Raw genomic sequence first — 20,114 nt, 5'->3', positions numbered from 1 at the left:
GTAGTATGCAGTATGGGTATTGGAACAACAAGACTCATCACTAACATCCCATTAGCTGAGACCAGGAGGGAGAGGCCAGCACAGAGAGAGAGGCTGAGTCTCCTGAACGTGGGAACACTCGCTCTCCCCCTTCCTAAGGAACACCTGGGGGTGTTCTTAATGTTTTGTACACTCAGTTTATTTTCCACATTCTTCGCTTGACAAGCATTTCTGTTATTCCATCACTTGGCACTATGCGTACGCATGGTCATGGCTGTGTGTACATTTTTCTACACTCTCAGGCAAACATTCAGAATGATACATTTCACACTGCGTGGAAATGATCCCACGCATAGTGAACACAGAACACGCCGGAGGACCAAAATCAGTTAACCACCTAACTGAGGAACTCAATTTAACATTGCGCAATACGCTAGATGCAGTTGCACCCCTAAAAACAAAAAACATTACTCTTAAGAAACTAGCTCCCTGGTACACAGAAAATACCCAAGCTCTGAAGCAAGCTTCCAGACAATTGGAACGGAAATGGCGCCACACCAAACTGGAAGTCTTCCGACTAGCTTGGAAAGACAGTACTGTGCAGTATCGAAGAGCCCTTACTGCTGCTCGATCATCCTATTTTTCCAATTTAATTGAGGAAAATAAGAACAATCCGAAATTCCTTTATTATACTGTCGCAAAGCTAACTAAAAAGCAGCATTCCCCAAGAGAGGATGGCTTTCACTTCAGCAGTGATAAATTCATGAACTTCTTTGAGGAAAAGATCATGATTATTAGAAAGCAAATTACGGACTCCTCTTTAAATCTGCGTATTCCTTCAAAGCTCAGTTGTCCTGAGTCTGCACAACTCTGCCAGGACCTAGGATCAAGAGAGACACTCAAGTGTTTTAGTACTATATCTCTTGACACAATTATGAAAATAATCATGGCCTCTAAACCTTCAAGCTGCATACTGGACCCTATTCCAACTAAACTACTGAAAGAGCTGTTTCCTGTGCTTGGCCCTCCTATGTTGAACATAATAAACGGCTCTCTATCCACCGGATGTGTACCAAACTCACTAAAAGTGGCAGTAATAAAGTCTCTCTTGAAAAAGCCAAACCTTGACCCAGAGAATATAAAAAACTATCGGCCTATATCAAATCTTCCAATCCTCTCAAAAATTTTTGAAAAGGCTGTTGCGCAGCAACTCACTGCCTTCCTGAAGACAAACAATGTATACGAAATGCTTCAGTCTGGTTTTAGACCCCATCATAGCACTGAGACTGCACTTGTGAAGGTGGTAAATTACCTTTTAATGGCATCAGACCGAGGCTCTGCATCTGTCCTCGTGCTCCTAGACCTTAGTGCTGCTTTTGATACCATCGATCACCACATTCTTTTGGAGAGATTGGAAACCCAAATTGGTCTACATGGACAAGTGCTGGCCTGGTTTAGATCTTATCTGTCAGAAAGATATCAGTTTGTCTCTGTGAATGGTTTGTCCTCTGTCAAATCAACTGTACATTTCGGTGTTCCTCAAGGTTCCGTTTTAGGACCGCTATTGTTTTCACTATATATTTTACCTCTTGGTGATGTCATTCGAAAACATAATGTTAACTTTCACTGCTATGCAGATGACACACAGCTGTACATTTCAATGAAACATGGTGAAGCCCCAACATTGCCCTCGCTAGAAGCATGTGTTTCAGACATAAGGAAGTGGATGGCTGCAAACTTTCTACTTTTAAACTCAGACAAAACATAGACGCTTGCTCTAGGTCCCAAGAAACAAAGAGATCTTCTGTTGAATCTGACAATTCATCTTAATGGTTGTACTGTCGTCTCAAATAAAACTGTGAAGGACCTCGGCGTTACTCTGGACCCTGATCTCTCTTTTGAAGAACATATCGAGACTGTTTCAAGGACAGCTTTTTTCCATCTACGTAACATTGCAAAAATCAGAAAATTTCTGTCCAAAAATGCAGAAAAATTAATCCATGATATTGTCACTTCTAGGTTAGACTACTGCAATGCTCTACTTTCCGGCTACCCGGATAAAGCACTAAATAAACTTCAGTTAGTGCTAAATACGGCTGCTAGAATCCTGACTAGAACCAAAACATTTGATCATATTACTCCAGTGCTAGCCTCCCTACACTGGCTTCCTGTCAAGGCAAGGGCTGATTTACTGCTAACCTACAAAGCATTACATGGGCTTGCTCTCTGATTTGGTCCTGCCGTACATACCTACACGTACGCTACGGTCACAAAACGCAGGCCTCCTAATTGTCCCTAGAATTTCTAAGGAGGGCTTTCCTCTCTAGGAGGGCTTTCTCCCACAGAGCTCCATTTTTATGGAATGGTCATATGGAGTGGGTCATATGATTGAGTGTAGTCTGGCCCACGAGTGTGAAGGTGAACGGAAAGGCTCTGGAGCAACGAACCGCCCTTGCTGTCTCTGCCTGGCCGGTTCCCCTCTTTCCACTGGGATTCTCTGCCTCTAACCCTATTACAGGGGCTCACTGGCTTACTAGGGCTCTTTCATACCGTCCCTAGGAGGGTAGCGTCACTTTTTTTGTGTGAATTTTTACCCTTTTTTCTCCCCAATTTCGTGGTATCCAATTGTTGTAGTAGCTACTATCTTGTCTCATCGCTACAACTCCCGTACGGGCTCGGGGGAGACGAAGGTTGAAAGTCATGCGTCCTCCGATACATAACCCAACCAGCCGCACTGCTTCTTAACACAGCGCGCCTCCAACCCGGAAGCCAGCCGCACCAATGCGTCGGAGGATACACCGTGCACCTGGCAACCTCGCACTGCGCCCAGCCCGCCACAGGAGTCGCTGGTGCGCGATGAGACAAGGACATCCCTACCTACCAAGCCCTCCCTAACCCGGACGACGCTAGGCAAATTGTGCGTCGCCCCACGGACCTCCCGGTCGCGGCCGGTTACGACAGAGCCTGGGCGCGAACCAGGGTGCTGCAGTACAGCACCCTTAACCACTGCGCCACCCGGGAGGCCCTTAGGGGTGCGTCACTTGAGTGGGTTGAGTCACTGATGTGATCTTCCTGTCTGGGTTGACGCCCCCCTTTGGGTTGTGCCGTGGCGGAGATCTTTGTGGGCTATACTCGGCCTTGTCTCAGGATGGTAAGTTGGTGGTTGAAGTTGGTGGTTGAAGATATCCCTCTAGTGGTGTGGGGGCTGTGGTTTAGCAAAGTGGGTGGGGTTATATCCTTCCTGTTTGGCCCTGTCCGGGGGTGTCCTCGGATGGGGCCACAGTGTCTCCTGACCCCTCCTGTCTCAGCCTCCAGTATTTATGCTGCAGTAGTTTATGTGTTGGGGGGCTAGGGTCAGTTTGTTATATCTGGAGTACTTCTCCTGTCCTATCCGGTGTCCTGTGTGAATTTAAGTATGCTCTCTAATTCTTTCTTTCTTTCTCTCTCTCTCTCTCTCGGAGGACCTGAGCCCTAGGATCATGCCTCAGGACTACCTGACATGATGACTCCTTGCTGTCCCCAGTCCACCTGGCCGTGCTGCTGCTCCAGTTTCAACTGTTCTGCCTGTGATTATTATTATTTGACCATGCTGGTCATTTATGAACATTTGAACATCTTGGCCATGTTCTGTTATAATCTCCACCCGGCACAGCCAGAAGAGGACTGGCCACCCCACATAGCCTGGTTCCTCTCTAGGTTTCTTCCTAGGTTTTGGCCTTTCTAGGGAGTTTTTCCTAGCCACCGTGCTTCTACACCTGCATTGCTTGCTGTTTTGGGGTTTTAGGCTGGGTTTCTGTACAGCACTTTGAGATATCAGCTGATGTACGAAGGGCTATATAAATACATTTGATTTGATTGTGCCAATACATTTTTTTTTTACCTTTATTTATTTAAATAGACAAGTCGGTTAAGAACAAATTCTTATTTTCAATGACGGTCTAGGAACAGTCGGTTAACTGCCTTGTTCAGGGGCAGAACGACAGATATTTTATTTTTACCTTGTCAGCTCGGAGATTCAACCTTGTGTAGCCGATGTGAAATGGCTAGTTAGTTAGCGGTGGTGCGCGCTAGTGGCGTTTCAATCGGTGACGTCAATTGCTCTGAGACCTTGACGTCGTGGTTCCCCCTGCTCTGCAAGACCAGCTGCTTTGTGGAGCGATGGGTAACGATGCTTCGAGGGTGACTGTTGACGTGTGCAGAGTGTCCCTGGTTCGTGCCCAGGTCGGGGCGAGGGGACGGGCGTAAAGTCTATACTGTTACACTTGCAACCTTTCGGTTACTAGTCCAACACTCTAACCACTAGGCTACCTGCCGCTTATTTATGATTGATAAATAAGGACCCAGGCATCTTCAATCACAGGCAGGGGACAGGGCTAGGAGGCAGGGGACAGGGCTAGGAGGCAGGGCAAGGAGGCAGGGGACAGGGCCAGTCAGGACACATGGTCTCACTTTACATTCTCCCATCCCATTCCTAAAAATGTAAACATAGCTGTGAGCGTTCCCTGGGGAGGGAGGAGGTAGGGGGCAGAGCCAGCTAAGTCTATTTAACTAAAGGTTGCAGTGAGGGACAGAAGGAGGGAGGAGGGAGGGGGGCAGAGCCAGCTAAGTCTATTTAACTAAAGGTTACAGTGAGGGACAGAAGGAGGGAGGGGGAGGGAGGGGGGCAGAGCCAGCTCAGTCTATTTAACTAAAGGTTACAGTGAGGGACAGAAGGAGGGAGGGGGAGGGAGGGGGGCAGAGCCAGCTCAGTCTATTTAACTAAAGGTTGCAGTGAGGGACAGAAGGAGGGAGGGGGGAGGGAGGGGGGCAGAGCCAGCTAAGTCTATTTAACTAAAGGTTGCAGTGAGGGACAGAAGGAGGGAGGAGGGAGGGGGGAGGGGGGCAGAGCCAGCTAAGTCTATTTAACTAAAGGTTGCAGTGAGGGACAGAAGGAGGGAGGGGGGCAGAGCCAGCTAAGTCTATTTAACTAAAGGTTGCAGTGAGGGACAGAAGGAAGGAGGGAGGAGGGAGGGGGACCATGGTGTCAGAAGTGTGGCATATTCTCCAGACTGACTGACTACAGTAAGTCTACCTGACAAACTGATTATAGGCAGAAACAATGGCTGAGGTTAATCCCTGCTTCCTAGTCAATCTGAGGTTTATCAGTCTGCTAAACTGTCTGAGCGGCACTGGTCACACAGACAGAACGTGATGGTAGTACGAGCCCAGTCAGACAGACAGAACAGTAGTACGAGCCCAGTCAGACAGACAGAACAGTAGTACGAGCCCAGTCAGACAGACAGAACAGCAGTACGAGCCCAGTCAGAGACAGACAGACAAAACAGTAGTACGAGCCCAGTCAGACAGACAGAACAGTTGTACGAGCCCAGTCAGACAGACAGAACAGTTGTACGAGCCTAGTCATCCAGACAGAACAGTAGTACGAGCCCAGTCAGACAGACAGAACAGTAGTACGAGCCCAGTCATCCAGACAGAACAGTAGTATGAGCCCAGTCACACAGACAGAACAGTAGTATGAGCCCAGTCACACAGACAGAACAGTAGTATGAGCCCAGTCACACAGACAGAACAGTAGTATGAGCCCAGTCACACAGACAGAACAGTAGTATGAGCCCAGTCAGACAGACAGAACAGTAGTATGAGCCCAGTCAGACAGACAGAACAGTTGTACGAGCCCAGTCATCCAGACAGAACAGTAGTATGAGCCCAGTCAGACAGACAGAACAGTAGTATGAGCCCAGTCAGACAGACAGAACAGTAGTACGAGCCCAGTCAAAGTGCACTTTGCCCCTCCACTCTCCTGCCTGCTGGTCTGTCCAGCATGTCCTCGGCAACTGATAACCCAGGGCTGTGTGGGAGTGTGTCTATACAGACTAACATGCTCCATCCAGCTGATATCTTGGAGCTGTGCCACGCTGCTGGCAGTGTGTCTCTGTCACAACTACACTAAAATGGATAAGGGCTGAGAGTCATAAACTGACAGGCCGGCACGCACACAGTGAGTGAAGGGTTCTAAAACACAGTAATGGTGAGTGTGTGTTATCCTACTCAAGGCACACACACACACACACACACACACACACGGCTCTATCAAGTGGCAGAGAGAGGGGACATTAATTATTATTACCATTATTTTACCAGGTAAATTGACTGAGAACAAATGTTCATTTACAGCAACAAACTGGGAAATAGTTACAGGGGAGAGGAATCAGTCATTTTGACGTTGGAGATGATTAGGTGACCGTGATGGTATGACAGCCAGATTGGGAATTTAGCCAGGACACCAGGGTTAAACACCCCTACTATTACAATAAATGGCATGGGATTTTTAATAATCCAAAAGACGGAACACAACACAGGGAAACATCCCCAGTCACTGCCCTGGGGCATAGGGATATTTTTTGGGGACCAGAGGGCCTCCAACACCACTTTAAGCAGTATCTGGTTTCCCATCCAGGGACCAACCCTGCTCTGCTTCAGAGGCAAGCCAGCAGTGGGATGGAGGCTGATATGCTGCTGGCGTAACCTAATGACAGTCCCAACCACTAAGGATGAGAGGAACACATGACCTAATGACAGTCCCAACCACTAAGGATTAGAGGAACACGTGACCTAATGACAGTCCCAACCACTAAGGATTAGAGGAACACCTAATGACAGTCCCAACCACTAAGGATTAGAGGAACACGTGACCTAATGACAGTCCCAACCACTAAGCATTAGAGGAACACCTAATGACAGTCCCAACCACTAAGGATTAGAGGAACACCTAATGACAGTCCCAACCACTAAGGATTAGAGGAACACGTGACCTAATGACAGTCCCAACCACTAAGGATTAGAGGAACACCCAATGACAGTCCCAACCACTAAGGATTAGAGGAACACGTGACCTAATGACAGTCCCAACCACTAAGGATTAGAGGAACACGTGACCTAATGACAGTCCCAACCACTAAGGATTAGAGGAACACGTGACCTAATGACAGTCCCAACCACTAAGGATTAGAGGAACATGTGACCTAATGACAGTCCCAACCACTAAGGATTATTTTTCATTCATAGCAGGAGCAACATGATCTCACCATGACGACAGAACAAATCCACTAGCTAGGGCAGTATAGATAACTCTTGTTCTCTCAGAGTCTGGCTGTTGTTTTCACACCTAACCCAGACCCTGCTGCCAGAAAGACATACCTCCCTACCTCCACCCTTGAGCTGTGTCCTGCACACACACACACACACACACACACACACACACACACACCCCTCCTAAACGGAGAGAGAATAGGGAGGAGGAAGAGGAGTCTTTTAAACAAATAAATAATGTGCTGTCATAGAAGCCACAGGAATGCCCGTCTGGCAGCGGGGTGACTCACTAACAGAAGACAACACACGTGTGCTGTAGTACTGTGTCTCCTCTTTCACAGCTAACAACTACAACTCCCATGAGGCCGAGCTGCTGGATGGAATCTCAGATTCCTGCATGCCATGCCATGACACCTGAGAAGGCTTTAGGCTGTCAGCGGTGGTGGAGGCTGTGATGCAGCAAGACAGTATGCTCTAGATGGTGCTCCTGTCGAACACAGAGGGCCCTCTGGGACAAGCCAAATTTCTTCAGCCTCCTGAAGTTGAAGAGTTGTGCCTTCTTCAGTGTGGTATGACCGTTTCAGGTCCTCAGACGTGTACACTAAGAAACTAAGTATTTTCACCCTCTCAACGGTGGCCCCATTGATGAGGATGCCGGCGTGTCCAGCCTGGTTCCTCTTGAAGTCCTTTGTTTTGCTGACATTGAGGCAGAGGTTGTTTACCTGGCACCACACCGTCTGAGTGCCTACATCCTCTCTGTAGGCCGTCTCACCGTTGTTGGTAATCAAGCCTACTACTGTCGTGTCATCAGCGAACTTGATGATGGAATTGGAATGGTGCGAGGCCACACAGTCCTGGGTATAGAGGGAATACAGGAGGGAACAGAGGACGCACCCTTGTGGGGTCCCCGCGTTGAGGATCAATGTGGAGGAGGTCATGTTGTCTACCTTCCCGTCAGGAACTCCGGGAGGAGTTCAGACCCATGGCCGTGGACTTTGGTATTGAAGGTTGAGCTGTAGTCGAACAGCATCCGCACATAAAAATTCCTCTTGTCCAGGTGGGTGAGGGCAGTGTACAGTACAGTGGCTGGATTCATCGGGCGATAGACCAATTGGAGAGGTGGTCTTTGACTAGCCTCTCGAAGCACTTCATGATGACAGAAGGCAGGGCTAAGGGTCAGTAGTGATTCAGTTGCGTTACCTTTCTTGGGGATGATAGTGGACATCTTGAAGCAGGTGGGGATAATGGCCTGAGCTAGAGATATTGAAAATGTATGGAAAAAAACAACAGATAGAGCATGTGCAGACCAGCTGAGGGCGCAGCTTAAGGATGTTATCTGGGCCATCAGGCTTGCAAGGGTCAACGTGTTTGAATGACTTCCATACGTCCTCCATATGCACATAGCCCTCATTGTCCTCAGGGGCTCGGCAGCTCAAAGTCGTTTTGCTCCAAGCGTAAGAAAATGTATTTAATCCGGCAGAGTTGGTGTCCCTGACGTGGCTGGCTTTCTATTTGTAATCTGTGATCGCTAGAAGCCCCTGCCACATACCCCTCATACCCGACCAGCTGAATTGCTCCTCCACTTGTGTCTCGCCATCTTGATCGATCTGCGTAGGTTGTATTTTTACACAGCCATGGCGATAATACCTGAGAACTCTCTCGGAAGATAAAAAGGGTAACATTTGATGACCAATTATTCAAACTCGGGAGAGCAGAATTTTGCAAGTTCCTGTACGTTATGTACAGTATGTAGCAGAATCAGATCAGAATCAGATCCTCGCTCTGAGTTCGTCAAGTTTATTTTGTAATTATTGAATATTGGTGAGTAGTATGCTCAGTAATGGAGGATGGGTCACCCGGTGTCTGAATCTCACTAAGATCCCCACCATGTCTGCCTCTGTCTTCATTTCCTACTCTTCGGTAGGACTCCCAGGTAACCCGGCACCTCCCCAAAGAAGCCAGACCATTGTTCCGCTGTCCCCGGGAATTGGGGTGGACGGTGAGTACCCAGCGATTCATATTACAATAGCTCTACCAAGGTGTATGAAGTAATGCACTAAACAAAGTGGGTAAGACATGTTTTGAAAAACACTATAAAAAGTAGAAACCTGGAATGTTTTGTAGGAGCTGGAGGCGAGGCGCCAACATTTCAATAGGTTCAGTTTTATTGTTCCTCTCAAAATAGGGTCTGATTTAGACCTGGGACACAAGGTGTGTGCATTTATCAGGTAGACCAGAAAACCAGCTGGGCTCTGGACCTCAAAGGGTAAGAGTTGAATATCCCTGGTCTATACTATCACAACTTTGTAGTCTGAGTCAGGAGAGGCCTAAAACACAGACAGGTAAATACTGGAGGCATCTCCACTGCACCGTTCATTTGTAAACGGACAACCCGCTCTAAAAAACAACCCAAGGACAAGGTAGTGTCGTCTACTGGACAAGGTAGTGTGGTGGACAAGGTAGTGTCGTCTACTGGACAAGGTAGTGCAGTGGACAAGGTAGTGTCGTCTACTGGACAAGGTAGCGCAGTGGACAAGGTAGCGCAGTGGACAAGGTAGCGTAGTGGACAAGGTAGCGTTGTCTACAAGGTAGCGTAGTGGACAAGGTAGCGTTGTCTACAAGGTAGCGCAGTGGACAAGGTAGTGTCGTCTACTGGTCAAGGTAGCGCAGTGGACAAGGTAGCGCAGTGGACAAGGTAGCGCAGTGAACAAGGTAGCGCAGTGGACAAGGTAGCGTAGTGGACAAGGTAGAGTTGTCTACAAGGTAGCGCAGTGGACAAGGTAGTGTCGTCTACTGGACAAGGTAGCACAGTGGACAAGGTAGCACAGTGGACAAGGTAGCGCAGTGGACAAGGTAGCGTACTGGACAAGGTAGCGTACTGGACAAGGTAGCGCAGTGGACAAGGTAGCGTACTGGACAAGGTAGCGTAGTGGACAAGGTAGCGTCGTCTACAAGGTAGCGCAGTGGACAAGGTTGTGTCATCTACTGGACAAGGTAGTGTGGTGGACAAGGTAGTGTCGTCTACAAGGTAGCGCAGTGGACAAGGTAGTGTCGTCTACTGGACAAGGTAGTGTAGTGGACAAGGTAGTGTAGTGGACAAGGTAGTGTCATCTAAGAGGTAGCGTAGTGGACAAGGTAGCGTAGTGGACAAGGTAGCGCAGTGGACATGGTAGCTTACTGGACAAGGTAGCGCAGTGGACAAGGTAGCGCAGTGGACAAGGTAGCGCAGTGGACAAGGTAGTGTCGTCTACTGGACAAGGTAGCGCAGTGGACAAGGTAGTGTCGTCTACTGGACAAGGTAGCGCAGTGGACAAGGTAGCGCAGTGGACAAGGTAGTGTCGTCTACTGGACAAGGTAGCGCAGTGGACAAGGTAGTGTCGTCTACTGGACAAGGTAGCGCAGTGGACAAGGTAGCGCAGTGGACAAGGTAGCTTACTGGACAAGGTAGCATCGTCTACTGGACAAGGTAGTGTCGTCTACTGGACAAGGTAGTGCAGTGGACAAGGTAGTGTCGTCTACTGGTCAAGGTAGTTTTTTTTTTATTTTTTTATTTTACCTTTATTTAACCAGGCAAGTCAGTTAAGAACAAATTCTTATTTTCAATGACGGCCTGGGAACAGTGGGTTAACTGCCTGTTCAGGGGCAGAACGACAGATTTGTACCTTGTCAGCTCGGGGGTTTGAACTCGCAACCTTCCGGTTACTAGTCCAACCTTCCGGTTACTAGTCCAACGCTCTAACCACTAGGCTACCCCACTAGGCTACCCTTGCAGTGGACAAGGTAGAAAACTGGACAAGGTAGCGCAGTGGACAAGGTAGCGCAGTGGACAAGGTAGCGCAGTGGACAAGGTAGCGCAGTGGACAAGGTAGCGTACTGGACAAGGTAGCGTAGTGGACAAGGTAGCGTCGTCTACAAGGTAGCGCAGTGGACAAGGTAGTGTCGTCTACTGGACAAGGTAGCACAGTGGACAAGGTAGTGTCGTCTACTGGACAAGGTAGCGCAGTGGACAAGGTAGTGTCGTCTACTGGACAAGGTAGCACAGTGGACAAGGTAGCACGTTGGACAAGGTAGCACAGGGGACAAGGTAGCACAGTGGACAAGGTAGCGCAGTGGACAAGGTAGCGTACTGGACAAGGTAGCGTAGTGGACAAGATAGCGTCGTCTACAAGGTAGCGCAGTGGACAAGGTAGTGTCGTCTACTGGACAAGGTAGTGTAGTGGACAAGGTAGCGCAGTGGACAAGGTAGTGTCGTCTACTGGACAAGGTAGTGTAGTGGACAAGGTAGTGTAGTGGACAAGGTAGTGTAGTGGACAAGGTAGTGTAGTGGACAAGGTAGCGCAGTGGACAAGGTAGCGCAGTGGACAAGGTAGTGTCATCTACGAGGTAGCGCAGTGGACAAGGTAGCGCGGTGGACAAGGTAGCGCAGTGTACAAGGTAGCGTAGTGGACAAGGTAGCGCAGTGGACAAGGTAGCGCAGTGGACAAGGTAGCTTACTGGACAAGGTAGCATCGTCTACTGGACAAGGTAGTGCAGTGGACAAGGTAGTGTTGTCTACTGGTCAAGGTAGTGCAGTGGACAAGGTAGCATACTGGACAAGGTAGCGTACTGGACAAGGTAGTGTTGTCTATAAGGTAGCGCGGTGGACAAGGTAGCGCAGTGGACAAGGTAGCGCAGTGGACAAGGTAGCGCAGTGGACAAGGTAGCGCAGTGGACAAGGTAGCGCAGTGGACAAGGTAGCGCAGTGGACAAGGTAGCGCAGTGGACAAGGTAGCTTACTGGACAAGGTAGCGCAGTGGACAAGGTAGCGCAGTGGACAAGGTAGCGCAGTTGACAAGGTAGCGCAGTGGACAAGGTAGCGCAGTGGACAAGGTAGCTTACTGGACAAGGTAGCTTACTGGACAAGGTAGCGCAGTGGACAAGCTAGCGCAGTGGACATGGTTACGCAGTGGACAAGGTAGCGCAGTGGACAAGGTAGTGTCGTCTACTGGTCAAGGTAGCGCAGTGGACAAGGTAGCATACTGGACAAGGTAGCGTACTGGACAAGGTAGCGCAGTGGACAAGGTAGCGCAGTGGACAAGGTAGCATACTGGACAAGGTAGCGTACTGGACAAGGTAGTGTTGTCTATAAGGTAGCGCAGTGGACAAGGTAGCGCAGTGGACAAGGTAGCGCAGTGGACAAGGTAGCGCAGTGGACAAGGTAGTGTCGTCTACTGGACAAGGTAGCACAGTGGACAAGGTAGTGTCGTCTACTGGACAAGGTAGTGCAGTGGACAAGGTAGTGTCGTCTACTGGACAAGGTAGCGCAGTGGACAAGGTAGTGTCGTCTACTGGACAAGGTAGCACAGTGGACAAGGTAGCACGGTGGACAAGGTAGCACAGGGGACAAGGTAGCACAGTGGACAAGGTAGCACAGTGGACAAGGTAGCGCAGTGGACAAGGTAGCGCAGTGGACAAGGTAGCGCAGTGGACAAGGTAGCGCAGTGGACAAGGTAGCGTACTGGACAAGGTAGCGTAGTGGACAAGGTAGCGTCGTCTACAAGGTAGCGCAGTGGACAAGGTAGTGTCGTCTACTGGACAAGGTAGTGTAGTGGACAAGGTAGCGCAGTGGACAAGGTAGTGTCGTCTACTGGACAAGGTAGTGTAGTGGACAAGGTAGTGTAGTGGACAAGGTAGTGTAGTGGACAAGGTAGCGCAGTGGACAAGGTAGTGTCATCTACGAGGTAGCGCGGTGGACGAGGTAGCGCGGTGGACAAGGTAGCGCGGTGGACAAGGTAGCGCGGTGGACAAGGTAGCGCAGTGGACAAGGTAGCGCAGTGGACAAGGTAGTGCAGTGGACATGGTAGCGCAGTGGACAAGGTAGCGCAGTGGACAAGGTAGTGCAGTGGACAAGGTAGCGTAGTGGACAAGGTAGTGCAGCCTACTGAACACTTGGGAACATTGGATCCATCAGACCTGGATCTGTTTAGCACAATGGAGCAACAATGTTTCCAAGAGGTGACCAGTCAAACCCTTTATGTTACTGTGTCCACGATGACTAAAATCGGACAATACTAGCAGCTGCTCTAAGCTTTTTCACTACATGTCTATTTAAAGTCAATGATAATATTTATAGATTGAGATAGCAACTGCAGTAGTGTTTAATTTTCATTGTGCTTTGAAACATTTGCATGAAGCCAAACTCAACCCAGGGATGAGAAAGCTAAGGGAGACTGAAACAGAAGAGAAAGACTGTTAGTTCTCACAGTTTAGTTATGCTATCTGCTGTGTTTGAGCTTCTGTTCAGCAACACTTATTAAACGCTCACTCCCTGGAGACAGAAGCCTCTGTGTGTGTCAGTTAAACACTTTCCTGTGGTTGTGAAACGTGCGCGGCAGAGCACATGAAGTGGTTAGAGCGTTGTGCCAGTAACCGAAAGGTTGCTGGATCGAATCCCTGAGCGGACAAGGTAAAACTCTGTTGTTCTGCCCCTGAGCAAGGCTGTTAACCCACTTCACCGGGCACCAAAGATGTGGATGTCGATTATGGCAGCACCCGCACCTCTCTGATTCAGAGGGGGGTTAAATGAGGAAGACACACCTCTCTGATTCAGAGGGTGGTTGGGTTAAATGAGGAAGACACCTCATTGATTCAGAGGGGGGTTGGGTTAAATGAGGAAGACACACCTCTGTTTCAGAGGGGAGTTGGGTTAAATGAGGAAGACACACCTCTCTGATTCAAAGGGGGGGGTTGGGTTAAATGAGGAAGACACACCTCTCTGATTCAAAGGGGGCTTGGGTTAAATGAGGAAGACACACCTCTCTGATTCAGAGGGGGGTTAAATGAGGAAGACACATTTCAGTTGAATACATTCCGCACTGAAAAAGATCTGATGTGAAAAGATCTGATTGGTTTAAAAGACCAATTAATGGGAAAAATATGAAATATGTGACTCGTTTCAGGAAACAAGGTGCATGTCATGCGTCACTACGTCACAGGAGAGCCATTTGAATGTAAACTTTGTTTTTATTAATCAGTAATGCCTTCTGGAACATGTCAACTTTCATGTGCATTAATAACAAACTTGTATGACATCTGTAAAAACAATTTCTAAATTACGAGCCTAGTTGGTTTAGCCACAGATAAAGGCAGCAACCTTCCCGCTAGCCATGCTAGGCTGAGATAATGAGTGGGATGGACATGCCGAGAGAGGAGAGAGGATTGGTCTGCCATGTAGCAAGCTTCTGTCTATAATATGAGCTGGTCAGTATGTGTGGGTAATCTTTTCTTAACGCTGCCTTTCTGAATGACATCACGTAGTAGAACTGCATAAGTGTTGCTCTCCACTTTCTGAATGACATCACGTAGTAGAACTGCATAAGTGTTGCTCTCCACTTTCTGAATGACATCACGTAGTAGAACTGCATAAGTGTTGCTCTCCACTTTCTGAATGACATCACGTAGTAGAACTGGATAAGTGTTGCTCTCCACTTTCTGAATGACATCACGTAGTAGAACTGCATAAGTGTTGCTCTCCACTTTCTGAATGACATCACGTAGTAGAACTGCATAAGTGTTGCTCTCCACTTTCTGAATGACATCACGTAGTAGAACTGGATAAGTGTTGCTCTCCACTTTCTGGAGGACTGAGTTTTGAAATCAGTGGAATTAGAGTATGATAGATAAGGAATTCTGGCGTTTGATTGCAAATATGCAGACAGAGACGAAAAGGGAACACACAGAAGGCTGATGTATAAAACACCTGTTTCCAAATTACGTCTACAATCTAAGGGCAACCGTGGCATCCGTGACAGAGAGGGAGAAGCATCCATCCATGTATATGGGTAAGAATCTAGCTAACTACATTTGTAGATATTACACGTTTCTAATTTTGTCAAAGTTGATTTAATTTAAAGTTAAAGTGTACTGTTAGCTAGCTAACGTTAGCTGGCTGGTGTGAGAATAATCAAAATACACAACGCAGAGGACTAAACGTCAAGAGGGAATTAATGATCAATGGAAATAGTTGTCTTTCTGTAATAGGGAATGAATGGGTCTGAAACATGGGAGGCATTTCAGTCCGGGACTCATAGCTACATGTGGCAAGTTCTCACTGATCTGAATTGTCTATACATTGGCCCTGAAACAGGATACTTGGTATTTGGCCATTGGCCCAGTTTTACTGCAAGGAATTCTAATTGGTCAACCACAGGCTAGGGTTGGGTTATAAATGACATCCTGTTACTTTGTTCTGTGGAGAAGACATTGAGAACAGGGAAAATAGCCTTCCAGACAACAGGAAAACGCATGTTTTTTGTCCTCTAAGCATTACGTGTGTGGTCCAATGCAGAATAACCAATCCTTTAGATATTATTCTAAACTAACAAGCTGTGATTGATTCAGCTTGACAGACAAATATTTAACAATAAAAGGGATTCCTTTGCGCCAAGTGTCATTTGAATGTCCCCGATTCCCATATAATCGAATAATCCAATGATGAATCAATGTCTATTTCAATGACAAGGCGAGAAACACACACGGGCCATTTAATTTGAATAGTGCAGCCTAATTGCTGATATCTGTCAATCATTATATCACGTCTGATTATCTGTGGACGGCCTCCCCACGTTGACCTGATCAATCCTCCTGATTAATGATAATTGCTATGACAACACATCAGCTGTGAGAGCTCGAGCTGTAGTGGCCAGGAGGCGAACTAGGGAATCATTTTAGCCTACTGAATACACTGTAGACAACACACCATATTACAAATACCCATTACAACCACCAAATCAACTAGGCTACAAAAACCCAGGCTGTATCACATCTGGCTGTGATTGGGAGTCCCATAGGGCGGCGCACAATTGGCCCAGCGTCGTCCAGGTTGGCCCAGTTAAATAAAACATGTTATTTTTATTAAATATAATAGCCTAACACTGTCAACAGTCCTGCACTCAACCTGCTCCAATCACATGGTTTATTAACACTGGCGTGCTCTGTCCTCATGTAACAGATGTGAAACGGCTAGCTTAGTTAGCGTGGGTGCTAAATAGCGTTTCAATCAGTGACGTCACTTGCTCTGAGACCTTGAAGTAGTAGTTCCCCTTGCTCTGCAAGGGCCGCGGCTTTTGTGGAGCGATGGGTAACGATGCTTCGAGGGTGACTGTTGATGTGTGCAGAAGGTCCCTAGTTCGCGCCCGGGTATGGGCGAGGGGACGGTCTAAAGTTAAACTGTTACATTGATGCTGTTGACCCGGATTACTGGTTGCTGCGGAAAAAGGAGGAAGGTCAAAAGGGGGGTGAGTGTAACAGATGTGAAACGGCTAGCTTAGTTAGCGTGGGCGCTAAATAGCGTTTCAATCAGTGACGTCACTTGCTCTGAGACCTTGAAGTAGTAGTTCCCCTTGCTCTGCAAGGGCCGCGGCTTTTGTGGAGCGATGGGTAACGATGCTTCGAGGGTGACTGTTGATGTGTGCAGAAGGTCCCTAGTTCACGCCCGGGTATGGGCGAGGGGACGGTCTAAATTTGTACTGTTACACTCACCTGTCCTGCACTCAACCTGCTCCAATCACATGGTTAATTAACACTGGCGTGCTCTGTCCTCACCTGTCCTGCACTCAACCTGCTCCAATCACATGGTTTATTAACACTGGCGTGCTCTGTCCTCCCCTGTCCTGCACTCAACCTGCTCCAATCACATGGTTTATTAACACTGGCGTGCTCTGTCCTCACCTGTCCTGCACTCAACCTGCTCCAATCACATGGTTTATTAACACTGGCGTGCTCTGTCCTCACCTGTCCTGCACTCAACCTGGTTCAAACACTGGCGTGCTCTGTCCTCACCTGTCCTGCACTCAACCTGGTCCAATCACATGGTTTATTAAAGGCCAAACACCAAACTTTTTATAAGTAGTCAATTAGTTTATCAACAGCTGCGATAAAACGTCAGATGTATAAAAAATGCGAGCATCAACTAAATGAACCACTTCATTATCTACCCGATTACCATCCTATTTAAATACCATAGCTTTGTCTATAATGTCTACCTTCCCTTCTGCAACATTGTAACCAAACGAACATAACCAAAATTATTAGCGCCAGTGCTGTTTCTGCTATGGTGAAAGAGAACATCCTAACTATTTGTCGTCTCCACCCCCGAAGCTTTTACACATCAATTACACAGAACAGTGTTCAATTACCAACAGCGCCGCTACTCACCAATACTTCAGATATCAGATCATCATTAGTGAAAATATAGTCACAATCCAAGCGACACAATTGCACTTTATCCTCGAACAGACCTCTCGCTTTTGTCTCGACTGTAGCAGAGCACACTGTCAGTGGCAGCCTTCCCCTTGTCTGAGACAGACCGCTCCGCAGCGCAGCCTCCTCGTCACTGGAAAAACCGTGACGCAGCCGTGCCACAGGGAGGCTGGCTGCCCACGCTGCTTCCTGCCTGAGAGACAGACAGAGAGACCGAGAGAGAAAGCTGCCTGGCTCAACTGGACTATTTACATGCACTGTCTATTCTTCCAGTAGAAAACAAACAAATAGTCGAAGAACAATATTTAAAGTACATATTGGAAATGTGTTGAGGATAAAAATGTTTATGCGTACAATGGAAACTGTAGGCTACCCACAGTGTACAATGGAAACAGTATGCTACCCACAGTGTACAATGGAAACAGTATGCTACCCACAGTGTTCAATGGAAACAGTATGCTACCCACAGTGTACAATGGAAACAGTAGGCTACCCACAGTGTACAATGGAAATAGTATCAAATCCATTTTTATTGATGCATATCAATGTTTAGCTGATGTTATTGTGGGTGTAGCTTGTGTTTCTAGCTCCAACAGTGCAGTAATATCTAACAATACACATATCTAAAAGTTTTTTTTAAATAATTTAAACGAGCAATGTCGGACTATGTATATATTTTAGTACCAGTCAAAAGTTTGGACACACCTACACATTCCAGGGTCATTTTGTACTATTTTCTACATTGTAGAATAATAGTGAAGACATCAAAGCTGTGAAATAACACATGTAACCAAAAAATGTGTCCAAAATATATTTTATATTTGAGATGATTCAAAGTAGGGTTAGCTTGGCAGCCATGTCAAACAGAGTAATTTATTTTCACTCTTGACTGCTTTCACCCTGGCATTCAGTCCTGCAAGGCTTTTTGGCAAACCTCAGCCACCTGCTTCCACATTCTGCCACATTAGATCAATAAGAAAGAGGGTTTACTGAACACACAGCTGGTTAGCTGGGAGGCTGGACGTCTCCCTTGGCTGCTAGTGGGAGGCGGGACCGTCTCCCTTGGCTGCTAGTGGGAGGCTGGACCGTCTCCCTTGGCTGCTAGTGGGAGGCTGGACCGTCTCCCTTGGCTGCTAGTGGGAGGCTGGACCGTCTCCCTTGGCTGCTAGTGGGAGGCTGGACCGTCACCCTTGGCTGCTAGTGGGAGGCTGGACCGTCTCCCTTGGCTGCTAGTGGGAGGCTGGACCGTCTCCCTTGGCTGCTAGTGGGAGGCTGGACCGTCTCCCTTGGCTGCTAGTGGGAGGCTGGACCGTCTCCCTTGGCTGCTAGTGGGAGGCTGGACCGTCTCCCTTGGCTGCTAGTGGGAGGCTGGACGTCTCCCTTGGCTGCTAGTGGGAGGCTGGACCGTCTCCCTTGGCTGCTAATGGGAGGCTGGACCGTCACCCTTGGCTGCTAGTGGGAGGCTGGACCGTCTCCCTTGGCTGCTAGTGGGAGGCTGGACCGTCTCCCTTGGCTGCTAGTGGGAGGCTGGACCGTCTCCCTTGGCTGCTAGTGGGAGGCTGGACCGTCTCCCTTGGCTGCTAGTGGGAGGCTGGACCGTCTCCCTTGGCTGCTAGTGGGAGGCTGGACCGTCTCCCTGGAGTGGTGAGGGTTAGAAGTTGGGAGGCTGGAAGTCTCCCTTGGCTGCTAGTGGGAGGCTGGACCGTCTCCCTTGGCTGCTAGTGGGAGGCTGGACCGTCTCCCTTGGCTGCTAGTGGGAGGCTGGACCGTCTCTCTTGGCTGCTAGTGGGAGGCTGGACGTCTCCCTTGGCTGCTAGTGGGAGATTGCGCCGTCTCCCTTGTTTGCGCAGTCTCCATCGACATACTGCATCTGTCTCTACAAATGACATCTCATCAGTTCATTGTACGACGCTAGATATTAATAGCTGTGTAACAGACTAATCACTTGATTATGTAGCAATTTGTTAAACTGACCAAGAATGTGAACTCTTTCTTCAAAGAAGTAGCTGGTGGGTACAGGCGCGTCTTGAGGGGTTCGTTTTGTTTCTGATAAATTAACAAATTTATGTTCTTGTCTGCATACATTGAAACCCAAGCTTGGGGTCATGAGATTTTACAATGTTAGGTATTAGCTATCTTCAACAGCATCTGCTCTTGCTAGCTAGCATTAGCTAGTGCTTTCTATTCTAGTGCCAGAGTAGCTAGCAAAACTATTTTGATCTCAGTCATAGCTGTTATATTTCACAACTTCACCTAACAACAATCACTCCAAAACAATATAAATGCATGTCGCGCAGGAAAAACACCCAATATAATGTGATAAAGTTTAAAATGAAGTTTTATAATAATACCATAATGGAAAAAGTCTGCCATATTTTCTGTTGATGTGACGTCACTGATCTTCAGGTTGGAGAAGTTGGAGCTCTAGAAAAAGAGATCCAACTCAGGAACTCGGGCGACTGTTGAAATACATTTTTTCCAGTCTGAACTAATTTTTTTCCAACATCCCAGTTGTCTTGAACGCACCATGATGTAGTAGTTGGAGAATGGAGGGGGCCAATCATAAACCCCTGCTTCACCTCCTTGGCCAGGAGGGGGAAGACGACACATGGCTCATCAAGTGCAGATCAGAGGTTGGCGCAGAAGTAGAGATGAAGTCAAGCAAATATCGGACAAAGTAGTGGTCAGTGTTAAGGTCCAAGTCCACAGCCCTGGAGGTGACGTCGATGGGGTGGCGAGGTTGGCCAGCACAAGGAGTGGGTTTCTGAGGGCAGAAGGTGGGGGGCATGGGCACCACTACAAAATGT

At 48.0% G+C, this 20,114-nt stretch overlaps 1 protein-coding gene across 1 annotated transcript in view; it reads right to left on the bottom strand.

Annotated features, from left to right (window-relative positions):
- LOC110535152 (cysteine-serine-rich nuclear protein 1b) overlaps nt 1-17,501 on the bottom strand; it is a 37,214-nt gene extending 19,713 nt beyond the window's left edge. Inside the window, exon 1 of the mRNA XM_021620013.3 lies at nt 17,263-17,501. The gene's annotated coding sequence lies outside the window, so the exon portion shown is untranslated. The remainder of the gene's footprint in view (nt 1-17,262) is intronic.
- Between the last annotated feature and the right edge of the window lie 2,613 nt (nt 17,502-20,114).

This window comes from Oncorhynchus mykiss, chromosome 11 (genome assembly GCF_057628025.1).
Source record: "Oncorhynchus mykiss isolate SJ-2025 chromosome 11, ASM5762802v1, whole genome shotgun sequence".
Classification (NCBI taxonomy): domain Eukaryota; kingdom Metazoa; phylum Chordata; class Actinopteri; order Salmoniformes; family Salmonidae; genus Oncorhynchus; species Oncorhynchus mykiss.
The sequence above is the reverse complement of the archived record's forward strand: the minus strand, read 5'-3'. Positions and strand labels throughout refer to the sequence as shown.